Consider the following 11,350-nt stretch of genomic DNA (forward strand, 5'->3'; position numbering starts at 1 on the left):
ACAGCATGCTGAACTTGAAGTCAGAGAGATCTGGGTTTGTGACTCAGCCCTGCCACCAACTGTGTGACCCTGGGAATATCACTTACCCACTCTGATTTTCAGATTTCTCATGCTTAAAAAAAATGTGTATAACGTCTATATCCTAGCAATGGGGTGGTATGAAACTGATTTGTAAATAGTAAAGAAATGAAAAAAATGTGAGGGATGTCAAATTTGAAGCAATTGTGACAAATATAATTCCAGGGATACCTCATCAGGAAAGCCCCTTCTCTTTCCTTTTTTCCCTCCCTCCACCCCTTCCTTCCTTTCCATGTATTGAGTTCTACATTCATTGAACATCTACTAAGTACTGGGCACTCTGCTAGAACCTGGGAACACAGTGATTACCAAGACAAGAATCATGTCATTATGGAACAAATAGACCAGTTATTGCAGTGTGGTGCATACATGCTGTGGTAGGGTTGGAATAGAGATTGGGAGGTATGGGAGCACATAGCAGTGCACTTCACAAAGTCTTGGCTATCAAGAAGAGACCAGAAGGAAGAGTTGGAATCAACCAAGGATATACAGGAATGGAAAAGGGCTGTAGGTAGAATATGCTGATATGAGCAAAAAATTATATATATATATATATATGTTGTTAGGTGCCATTGAGCCAGTTCTGACTCATAGTCACCTGTGTACAACAGAAGGAAACATTGCCTGATCCTATGCCATCCTCACAATCAGTGTTATGCTTAAGCCCATTGTTGCAGCCACTGTGTCGATCCACCTCGTTGAGGGTCTTCCTCTTTTTCCCTGACCCTCTACTTTACCAAGCGTGATGTCCTTCTCCAGGGTCTGATCCCTCCTGATAACATGTCCAAAGTATGTGAGACATAGTCTTGCCATCCTTGTGTCTAAGGAGCATTCTGGTTGTACTTCTTCCAAGACAGAGTTGTTTGTTCTCTTTGCAGTCCACGGTATATTCAATATTCTTCTTCAACACCACAATTCAAAGGCGTCAATTTTTCTTCTGTATTCCTTATTCATCATCCAGCTTTCACATGCATATGAGGTGATTGAAAACATCATGGTTTGGGGCAGGTGCACTTTAGTCTTCAAGGTGACATCTTTGCTTTTCAATGCTTTAAAGAGGTCTTTTGCAGCAGATTTGCTCAATGCAATGCGTCTTTTGATTCCTTGGCTGCTGCTTCCGTGGGCATTGATTATGGATCCAAGGAAAATGGAATCTTTGACAACTTCAGTCTTATCTCCATTTATCATAATATTGCTTATTGGTCCAGTTGTGAGGATTTTTGTTTTCTTTATGTTGAGGTGTAATCCATACTGAAGGTTTCATCAGTAAGTGCTTCAAGTTCTCTTCATTTTCAAGAAGCAAGATCGTTCATCTGTATAACACAGGATTGGGTCTTCCTCCAATCCTGATAGCCCATTCTTCTTCTTATAGTCCAGTTTCTCAGATTATTTGCTCAGCATACAGATTGAATAAGTATGGTGAAAGGATACAACCTTGACAAACACCTTTCCTGACTTGAAACCAAGCAGTATCCCCTTGTTCTGTTCTAAGACTGCCTCAATCTATGTGTAGGTTCCTCATGAGCACAATTAAGTGTTCTGCAATTCCCATTCTTTGAAATGTTATCCATAATTTGTCATAATCCACACAGTCGAATGCCTTTGCATAGTCAATAAAACACATGTAAACATCTTTCTGGTATTCTCTGCTTTCAGCCAGGATCCATCTGATATCAGCAATGATATCTCTTATTCCACAACTTCTTCTGAATCCTGCTTGAATTTCTGGCAGTTCCTGTCAATATACTGCTGCAGCCACTTTTGAATGATATTCAACAAAATTTTACTTGCATGTGGTATTAATGATATTGTTTGAAAATTTCCACATTTGGTTGGATCACCTTTCTTGGGAATAGGCAATAATATGGATCTCTTCCAATCAGTTGGCCAGGTAGCTGTCTTCCAAATTTCTTGGCGTAGACGAGTGAGCACTTCCAGTGCTGCATCTGTTTGTTGAAACATCTCAGTTGGTATTCTATCAATTCCTGGATCCTTGTTTTTTGCCAATGCCTTCAGGGCAGCTTAGACTTCTTCCTTCAGTACCATTGGTTCCTGATCATATGCTACCTCTTGGTTGAACATCGAACAATTCTTTCAGTACAGTGACTTTGTGTATTCCTTCCATCTTCTTTTGATGCTTCCTCCATCGTTTAATATTTTTCCTATAGAATCCTTCAATATTGCAACTCAAGGCTTGAATTTTTTCTTCAGTTCTTTCAGCTTGAGAAGTGCAATTTCTTCTCTTTTGGTTTTCTACCTCCAAGCCTTTGCACATGTCATTATAATACTTTACTTTGTCATTTTGCGTCACCCTTTGAAATCTTCTATTTGGCTCTTTTTCTTCATCGTTTCTTCCTTTCACTTTAGCTACTCTATGTTCGAGAGCAAATTTCAGAGTCTCTTCTGGCATCCATTTTCGTCTTTTTTCTTTCCTGTCTTTTTAATGACCTCTTGCTTTCTTCATCATATGATATCCTGGATATCATCCCACAATTCTCCTGGTCTTCGGTCATTAGTGCTGAATATGTTAAATCTATTCTAAATTCAGGTGAAATATGCTAAGATCGTACTTTGGCTCTAGTGAACTTGTTCTAATTCTCTTCAGTTTCAGCTTGAACATGCATGTGAGTAGTTGATGGTTTGTTCCACAGTTGGCCCCTGGCCTCGTTCTGACTGATGATATTGAGCTTTTCCATCATTTCTTTTCACAGATGTAGTGGATTTGATTGTTGTGTATTCCATCTGCTGAGGTCCATGTGTATTATTGCAGATTATGTTGGTGAAAAAAGGTATTTGCAATGAAGAAGTCATTGGTCTTGCAAAATTCTGTCATGCAATCTCTGGCATTGTTTCTACCACCAAGGCCAATTTTCCAACTACCAATAATTACCAATACATTCTGATTGCATGTTTGATCAATTTCAGACTGTAGAAGTTGGTAAAAATCTTCAACTTTTTCATCTTTGGCCTTAGTGGTTGGTGCATAAATTTGAATAATAGTGGTATTAACTGGTCTCCCTTTTAGGCATATGGATATTACCCTATCACAGACAGTGTTGTACTTCAGGAGAGAGCTTGACATGTTCTTTTTAATGATGCATGCAATGCTATTCCTCTTCAATTTGTCATTCCCAGCAGAGTAGACCACATGATTGTTCGGTTCAAAATGGCCAGTACCAGTCCATTTCAGCTCACTAATGCCTAGGATATCAATGTTTATGCATTCCATTTCAGTTTTAATGATCTCCAATTTTCCTGGATTCATACTTCATACATTGCATGTTTTGATTATTAATGATGTTTGCAGCTGTTTCTTCTCATTTTGAGTAGTGCCACATCAGCAAATGAAGGTCCTGAAAGCTTAACTCCATCCATGTCATTAAGTTTGACTCTACTTTGAGGAGGCCGGTCTTCCCCAGTCATATTTTGAGTGCCTTCCAACCTGAGGAGCTCATCTTTTGGCACTATATCACACAATGTTCCACTGCTATTCATAAGGTTTTCTGTGGCTAATTCTTTTCAGGAGTAGACCGCAAGGCCCTTCTTCCTAGTCTGTAAGCTCAGCTGAAACCTGTTTGCCATGGGTGACCCTGCTGGTATTTGAATACTGGTGGCATAGCTTCCAGCATCACAGCAACATGCAAGCCCCCACAGTATGACAAACTGACAGATATGTAAGGGCATACATATATATGCATATATACATGTACACACCCACTCCCCAACCCATATATATATGTATATATATATGTATATATATATGTATATATACGTATATATATGTGTATATATATATATTACAATCACATGCAAAGGTTCAGAGGGCAGGGGGAGCCAGGCACACTTAGAAAACTGACTTCAGTCTGGTGGAGCACAAAGTACAATTTTAAGGTGTGTGTGTATATGTGTATATGGGGAGGGCTGAAAGATGGGGCTGAGAAGGTGTGCAGAGTAAAATCACAAAGGTTCTTGTAGATCTGTTAAGGAATTTGGACTTTATTCTAAAAATTGAAAAGGATTGACTAGAGGGATTTAAGCAGGGGAAAGGAATGACCAGAATTTTGTTTTAGAAAGTTCTTCTTGACTATGGCGAATGGATTGGAGGAGGCCAGGTTGCAAACTGGTTGTTACCATAATTCACTGAGGGATGTTGGGGGCCTGCCTTCAGGCACTGCAAAGGGGGATAAACCATGATGGGGATGGGGGGCAGTGGTGAAAATATTGTCATGGTCAGCTTTTGACTCTGAGTTGGATTCTTGGCCTGGTGATTGTAGGCTGCAGCCCTGTGAAGGCCAGACCAAGTGTAAGCTCCAGCGCTAGTGCCTTCCCCAACCTTCCCATGTCTTCTAGAGAGCTCTAAGCTTGGCTCCCAAAAAGCATTAGCCTCTGCAGGTAGATTCTGGCTTTTCTCACCTCAAAACCTTCACAAGAGGAAATGGCCCCAAGATAGGTGGTCTTCCAATGGCTGAGGGGGAAATTTCTGTCTGATTTCACTCAGGTCTGGCAGGAGAGTGAGGAGATACAGGTCTAGGATTCAAACTCTGTAGAGGGGCTGATGGGACGGGGAAGGAGGCATGTGCCTGAAGTTACCCAGGGTCTTGGATTTCAAATCCTACCCCAACCAGGAAACTGATAGCACCCCCGTGGCTGAGCTGATACAGAAATTCTGAGCAGGATGAAGCAGGGGTAGAATGTTATACAAGGGGTTTCTGTCCTCTATATACTAGTTGCCATGGGGCCAAATCTGACTCATGGTAAACTTGTGTGTGTCAGAGTAGAACTGTGCTCCACAGAGTTTTCAATCACTGATTTTTCAGAAGTAGATTGCCAAAACTTTCTTCTGAGGTTACTCTAGGTAGACCGCCAACCTTGAAACCCCAACATTTGGGTTAGCAGCTGAGTGGTTTAACAGCGTGCACAATCCGGGGGCTCCATCCTCTCCACAAGGCAGCAAAAAAGAGTGTTAGGGTCCCACGCTTGGCTGTGGGGCCTTGGTGAGATCACTCAGCTTATCTGGGCCTTGGTTTCCCATCTCTGGGTAGCGTCAGGCCATACTGTGGGAGGAGGACCAAGTACCGGCTCTCAAGTAATAGTGCAGAGGAATATTTCCTAGCATTGTACCCTCAATCAAAAAACACTCAACATCTATGTTTTCTCATTTTCAATATAAAATGCTTAAGGACATTTTCCTTTATAATATCATTGGGTTGGCTTTTGTGAACCAGTGTGTGTGAACGTACTTTGAAAACTCCTAAGCTGTTATAACGCTGTAAATGGATGTAACACTTCACAGAGGGTAAATACTATCGTATCCATCATCCTATTTAATGTATCTGGGAGTACACACTGCTGTGTGTACTATGTCTGTCTACTATGTGTATTGTACAGCAGGTACAAAATTCTGATCTATTCCAACGCATATTCAGTGAGTACCTACCTCACTCAGTAAAAGTAACAACATTCTTACAATGGCTTCCAAAGCCCTACTCTATCAGCACATACTCCCCACATCTCACCTCATCACCTGTTTCCTCCATCTCCATTTACTCTCCCCCTCTTTTATTCTGCTCCATCCCAGTATACTCTGTAACCGTTGCTGTTGAGTCAATTCTGACTTATGGCAATACCACGTGTTTCAGAGCAGAGCTGCCCTTCGTAGGGTTTTTGGTGGCTGTAATCCTTGTGGCCTTTCTTCCATGGCACCATCAGGCGGATTTGAACTGCTAACCTTTCAGTTAGTAGCCGAGAGCAAAGTGTTTGTGCCACCCAGGGACCTTGTTTTCTTCAAATGTGTGAGGCTAACTCTTACTCTGGACCTTTCTTTACTTTGCTGTTCTTTCCCTAGTTAGCCTCGTGCTTGCTTCCTCACCTGGAAGTCTTGGGTCAAATGTTATCTTCTCAGTGGACCTGCAAATCTCGCCTATCACTCTGTTTTATTCCTTTCTATCATCTGATATGGAGTCCTGGTGGTGCGGTGGTTGAGAGCTCGGTAATAACCAAAAGGTCAGTAGTTCAAATCTACCTGCTACTGTTTGGAAACGCTATGGGGCAGTTCTACTCTGTCTAGTAAGTCGCTATGAGTTGGAATTGACTTGATGGCAATAGGTTTGTTTTTTGGTTTTATCGTGGCATATTATATATTTCACTCATCTGTTTTTCATCTACCTTCCCCCAGTAGGTGGTAAGTTTTATGGGGGCAGGAATTTCTGTTTTGTTCACTTCCATATCCTCAGTACCTAGGACACTGTCCAGCACACAGGAGGAGCTTAATAAACATGTGTGCTTGCATGAGTGTCTGATGGAATGAGTGGAGCAGTGGGGATAACACAGGTGACCTCATTTTGAATGTTGTGATGCTAGGTGCTGGACATACAGCAGTTAATAAGACCAACACTTGTTAACCTGTTAAGTCTCAGCTGTGCCCACCCCTCACTGGTTCTTGGCAGCCAGTGGTAGAAGCAGAAACTCAGAAGCTCTTAATTTTGTACCCGAGGATGCTGCCTGCCTCTCTTTTCTTTTCTTTTTTTTGGGTAGCTGAGGTCACTGAGTAGGTTTTGGGTGGGAATTGGTCTGAGTTTTTCTTCCCAGTCAGGCCCCATACCCAGAGCAGGGTTGGTGAGGAGTGCAGGCTTTACCCTGTGTGCAGGGAGTGGCCTTCCAGGGGCAATGGGAGGCGTCCAGACTACCCTCCTCCTTGTTGGCACTCAGACATGCCACTGAGGGCTCCAAATCTCTGGGCAAAGGTCACAGCACCTGCTGCCCAGGGGACATGTGACTACTTGAGCTCTGCTGGGTTGGAACAACCCACACAACCAGGTTATTGTGCTAAACACATGGGTGTCCTTGCCAAGCCACACCCCATTCCTGAACTGTCAGACCCTTCTGGGGCCCTAATTTACAGGGGCCCCACACTAGGGGTGGCTGTTGTTCCCGTGGCCCTGGGGGAGGATGGGCCCTCTTCTGTGAGGCTCCACTTATTCTGGCCCTGCTCTGAGCTCCAGGTAGAAGCAGGTGGTAGAAGGAAGAAATAAGCCCAACCTGGCTTTAGGCTCCACAGGGAGTGGCAGATACTGACAAGGCCAGTGCCGTCTGACTCCTGGTAACACTTTGGCATAAACCATTGTCTTTCAGGATTTGCTTTGGGTGGCAAAGACTGTTGATTGCTAACCTTAATTTTTCAGAAGTCCAAAGGTTTTTCTCTTGTCACAACTGAGTCCAGAAATTGCTATCGAGTCATTTTCCACTCCTGGAGGGTGATCTTCCTTCAAAGAACAAGTTATGGATCCAGAGATCCCAGCTCTGCTTTGCCCTCAATCCTCGGCACATATTCCACAGACAGGAAGAGAAGGTAAACAGTGCTTGCCCTGATGACCTACCTCTTCTCCTGCAGAAAGTCTGGAGGCCAGGACTCAGGCACCCAGGAAGCCCATGACCTTTGCCCATGGCCCATGGTTTCTGAGCCCAGAGGGTTATTTGCGTATCCCATGTTTTTGTCTCTTCCTAGTTATCCTCCAGAGCCACACGCATACCCCCGCCATGTGAAGGAGTTTCCTCAATGAATTGCTTTGCAATGGAGTTCCTGGGCACATTTCTTTCACTTGCATTTACTGGGCAAGTGAGGAAGAACATTGCAATTTTATTGAGCACCTACTCTGTGAGCACCAACTATGTGTCATGTACTCTCCAATGTGCTTTGTGGATGTTATTTCCACCATTCTGGGTGCATTGGAATCAACTTGACAGCAGTCAGTTTGGTTTTAGTTGGGTGTCTGTCTTAGCTGCCCATGCTGCTGTAACAGAAATACCACAAGTGGATGGCTTTAACAAACAAAAATTTATTCTCTCAAGTCTAGGAGGCTAGAAGTCCAAATTCAGAGTGCCAGCTCCAGAGGAAGTCTTCCTCTCTGTGTCAGCTCTGGGGGAAGGTCCTTGTCATCAATCTTCCCATGGTCTAGGAACTTCTCGGCACAGGGATCCCAGGTCCAAACAACACACTCCACTCCTGGCTCTTCTTGCTTGGCGGCAATGAGGTTCCTCTTCTCTCTGCTCACATTCTCTCTTTTCTATCTCAGAAGAGATTGACTCAAGATACAAACTAATCCTGTAGGTTGAGTCCTGCCTTATTAACATACCCAGTGCCCTCGAGTCGATTCCGACTCATAGAGACCCTATAGGACGGAGTAGAACTGCCCCGTAGAGTTTCCAAGGAGCGCCTGGTGGATTCAAACTGCCAACCCTTTGGTTAGCAGCTGTAGCACCTAACCACTATGCCGCCAGGGTTTCCCTTATTAACATAACTGGCCCGAATCCTGCCTCATTAACATCATCAAAAAAAAAAAAAAAAAAGAAAAGCCATTGCTGTAGGGTCGACTTCTACTCATAGTGAGCCTATAGGGTAGAGTAGAACTGCCCAATCGAGTTTCCAAGGGCTGCCTGGTGGATGTGAATTCCCAACCTTTTGGTTAGCAGATTTAGCTCTTAATCACTACATCACCAGGGTTTCCCATTAACATCATAGAAGTTAGGGTTTACAACACAGGATAATCACATCAGATGACAAAATGGTGGACAACTACCCACTACTGGGAATCATGGCCTAGCCAGGTTGGCATACATTTTTGGGGAATACAATTCAATACACAATGGTGCCATTATCCCTAAAGAAAACGGCCCTGCGGTCTTGAGTTTTTGAGTTGGATGGTCCTGGAGGCTTCCCTCTACCACCTACTGTAGGACCCTTAACAAATTGTTTAGCCTTTTTGGAGTCCCAGTTGCCCTAACTAAGAGATGGAGATAATTAGAATACCTACATTTTGGGGGTTGTGTGAGAATTAAATGAGGTGATATATGCGAAGACAGTACAGGGCTTGCTAAGTGCTCTGCACATTTTGGGGATAATGATGATGATGAAGAAGAAATAGTGTTCCTTCTAAAAGGCCCCTCTGGGGTTATCCTTGGCTTCACTTCTGCTTGGAATTTCTGGCTGGGCAGCAGAAAGACCCTGAAGCTAGCAGTCCTGGGAGACCCGACCCTATTTCTCACTTGCCAATCACTTCTCCCATCGCGTTCCTTTCTGGGGTTTGAGGGTTGAGTCTCGCGGCTCTGGCAGTAGTCAATGTCGGAGCAATTCTAGAGGACCTAAGAGGCCCTCGCCTTCCCCAGGCTCCAGCCTTCTCCCCTAACTCAGTCCAGTCAGTTTGCTCCTCCGCGTGCTGAAGGCGGGAGCGGATGGGGAGGAAAGCTCAAGGCCCTTCTCTCCGCCACCAAGGAGCGCGACAGACTTGCTCTAGTTCCCTCCTTCCACCGGCTGGATCTCCAGGTGCCTTCCTTTAATTAAAAGTATTTAGCCTCCCACTACACTGGCCCTCATTTGCATGGGGTCTTTCCCTTTAAGCAGCCCCAGTGTCAGAAGGAGCCAGGAGGGTAACAGAGCGCCACTGTGCCCCGTCCCAGGACAGCCCAGAGAGCTGAGCGCGCTCTGTTTCCCACTAGCGCCTCCCCGGGACTCCGCACCGCAGCGGCGGCAGTCACCACGAGCCTGCAGGAAACTGTCAGGCTTCCAGTCCCTCAGCAGGCCCTCCTGGCTCAGAAATCGGGTACCAGGGCGGGAGGAACGGCACCTCAGCTTCCCAACCTCGGGCGGGCGCGCAGGCATGGCTCCTGTTATGAAGCTCATTGACAGACTAGGTCTTCATTGGTTCTTAATGCCAGGGATGGGGGCCTCTGCATCTCTGTAACCTTTAGGGCTGGTCCTTGGCATATATCTGAAAGAAGAAAAAAGGCAGGTGTTTGGATCACCTATGTGGCACAGACAGTTAAGTGCTCAACTACTAGCCAAAAGGTTGGCAGTTGGAACACACACAGAGGTACCTTGAAGACAGGCCTGGCAATCTGCTTCTGTAGGGTCACAACCTTGAAAACCCTATGGAGCAATTCTGCTCTGCACAGGTTTGTCCGAATCAACTCCACAGACACTAACAACATGTGTCAGGCACTGGGCTGAATTCTAGTGGGTATTTCAGGAAAGAATGAGACACAGATCCTGTCCTGAAAGAACTAGAAGCTAATCAGGATAAATATGGGTTGGAAATTACACAAAGAGCTATGACATCAGGTAGAAGGTGGTTAAAAGCTGCAGGAAGGGTTCACATTACAGGCCCTGCAGTTCAGCGGAGAGCAAGAAGCCAAGAGAATGCTTCTTCAATGTCAGATCTTTTCGTATTAATTTGTTGTTGTTGTATATCTGTTTTAAACAAATGAAGATTCTGAAAAATCAGACAACTTCACCAAGGTCGTACAGATAATGAAAGGCAGGCCTCGGGTTCATACCCAGGCCAGGTTGCTCACAGGCCCATCGTTGCCCACTCAGGAGGACAGAAAGTGCCAGGCTGAGGAGACCAGACTCCTGCCCTCTAAGATACTCATGCTCTGATAGAGAAGGTAGGACATGGACCTGGAGGGATCTGGATCAATATCTTTGCTTCTGACTCCATAGCCACTTCTACCTCATGGTTCTGGCTTCCTCAGCAGATACAAAGTTTTCTCTATAGCCTCTCCCAGCCTGCTCACTGCCCTAATCTAGTCTTCCTCATCATTGGGCCAGTGCTTCCCCCTCCAGCTTGCCCAGTGTCTCAGGGGTCGGAAGACCCTTGTTTACAGGGCAGGCCAGATTCATTCAGGGAAGGAAAGGGTGCAGAAAGAACTTCTTTGTCTCTGTTTACCATTTTTGTCCCTTGTCCCAGGTTGATTCTAAAGATCCATTCACTCTACATCTATAAACTAGTTCAGTTCTTCCTTTTCCACAAATCCTTCCTCAGTTCCTTGGACTAGGAGAGAGGCACCATGGGGGATATGGGACTACCATGTTTTGTTCTCATGCATAGTGTGTCTGATACAGAGTAGAAAAACAACAAACACTCAGCGAATGAATGAGTGGGTCCTAGATTGGGCCCAGAATTAGACCCAGACTTCTATGTTAAAGACAAAGGAGGAAAGAGACATAAACCAAAATGTGGAAGAAGTTTGGAACCTCTTAGTCAGATGCTTCTTACACACTAATTCTGTAACCTTCCAGTGTGTAAACACCTTGGCACCAGCCCTCCTGCAACACTCCTGAGGAAAGCAGGTGTGGTGGTTAAGATTGTGTGTCAGCTTGGCTGGGCCGTGACTATCAGTGTTTTGGCAGAGGTATAAAGTTGTGATCACTTCCCTGTTGAAATGTGATGTGCCATCACCTCCATGATGGAATCTGGTGGGTGGTACCAGCAGGGAT

This window comes from Elephas maximus, chromosome 17 (assembly GCF_024166365.1).
Source record: "Elephas maximus indicus isolate mEleMax1 chromosome 17, mEleMax1 primary haplotype, whole genome shotgun sequence".
Taxonomy (NCBI): Eukaryota; Metazoa; Chordata; class Mammalia; order Proboscidea; family Elephantidae; genus Elephas; species Elephas maximus.